Raw genomic sequence first — 1,895 nt, 5'->3', positions numbered from 1 at the left:
GCTTACATTATAAGTACTGAACCTATGCGTCAGATTACACGGCAATGCGATCAAATAACAGAAGTTTTTATGATTTTATCAAAATGTGTAGCCGATAAGGACTAAATAAATGAATATTTAAACATGCCAGCTTGACAATTAACGACATTTACAGAGTAAAATATATAAGTAAATATTTATAAAATATATGAGTGTTAATTTAACATTCAATACCACCTTCAAAAAATTTTCATAAGCGAGAAATGAATACGTTAGTTTAGAACACCACCTAATGCGCCTTTAACTATGGTGTTAATGTAGACTTTATTATCCGACCGTATAACAACACATGGACTATTTATGGTTTGATGATTAATTAGCTGTAATGAGCCAATTTTTGTGCAACGTTTCATGTGTGAGATGTTTACTTTTGAAGATTTAATAACCGATTGTAATGAATATTGAATCATCATTTTTTTTGTTCTTTGTAAATTTTGCAGTAGTAAATCGATAGCCATTATACTTAAAGCGGCAGTACTTTTTGCAATGAATTTTATTAGCAGCTCTTCCCCCTTATCCAGCATCTTGGGTGTAATTGACGATTCTAAAAGTATGTTCATGGCTTCGACGAAAAATGCAAAATGATTGAGATATTTTTTCTCCTTCACGACATTATTCAAGCATGGTAAAGAATATATCGCAACCCAATTCAACCATTCATCGGCTTTCCAGATATTTTTTTCGTCAATACTTCTCGGAACCTTTGACATGCAACTTGGTGGTTTGATGGATAATAGAGTTTCGTCAATTAATTTTTTATCAGCAGGAGATCCAATATAGTACTTTTCTTTCGAATTACTAAGTAAAAGGTTCATGTGCAAATTTGAAACACCCGATAAGCAAGCATGCAAAAAGTCAACGATCATACCTCTCACTAAATCAAAATAAATCATGTTCATTAGAGCCGACGGACCCCATACTCCTTTTACAGCCTGACCTCTATTATCTACATGTGCTTTTAACATTTGATTTTTAATACAAGCGTCGGTTCGCTGAACAGGAGGTTCATCCATCATTGGATACTTACATCTTCCATCGACAGGCACCGCCGGATGCTCACAAAACATACAGCCATCATGACCGTTGAACTTTTTCATATTCAACATTGCACACCGTGCAACCGAATCTACACAACATCCCAGTGGAAACAATTGGCTAGTGATTTCTACTCCGTTACGCATCCATTTGAATCCATTCGTCGATAATCTATTAGCCTGATCAACAAGTGGTTTCAGGAAAATATTCATTGGCGGATCATTTTTAGCTACCCAAAGCCCTGCCAAAATCATGTGCTTTTTTCTTAAACGTGGTGGCAACTCGTGAAGCATAATGTATATTGGCCATACGGTGACTTTTGAATTATCTTCTGATTTGCATCCACCTGTATTAATTGTGTAAGAAAAATTATTAGGATTTCCCAGTAAATTTTCATCTTTTTCATATTCTTTATACACGTCGCCATCAAGGATGTCCTCCAATCCATCTGCGTTTACTTTTGTTCTTCTGAATCTTTCATCCAAGTTGTTTACAATTTCAGGATCAGAAAATAATTTTTTTAATTCCCTTTCCATGTCTATTTCTATGAAAAAAGATCCTACTTCTGATGATTTGATGTCAAACCCACATGAACAAATAATTTTTTCTTTCAATTTTACATTTCTACCTAAATAGTTGTTAGATTTTTTGCATATCAAGTGATACGTCAGACAGTCAGCATTTACATTCAATAAATTAAACAATTTATATTTGGTTTGGGAAATAGCGCCTTGTTGAAAATAATATTTAACATATTGAAAATATCCAATAACGCTATCCATGTCAGACAGTGTTTGATGGTAATCTGCATACACATGAGT

This window comes from Belonocnema kinseyi, chromosome 1, assembly GCF_010883055.1.
Source record: "Belonocnema kinseyi isolate 2016_QV_RU_SX_M_011 chromosome 1, B_treatae_v1, whole genome shotgun sequence".
Lineage (NCBI taxonomy): Eukaryota > Metazoa > Arthropoda > Insecta > Hymenoptera > Cynipidae > Belonocnema > Belonocnema kinseyi.
Note: the sequence above shows the minus strand (reverse complement) of the source record.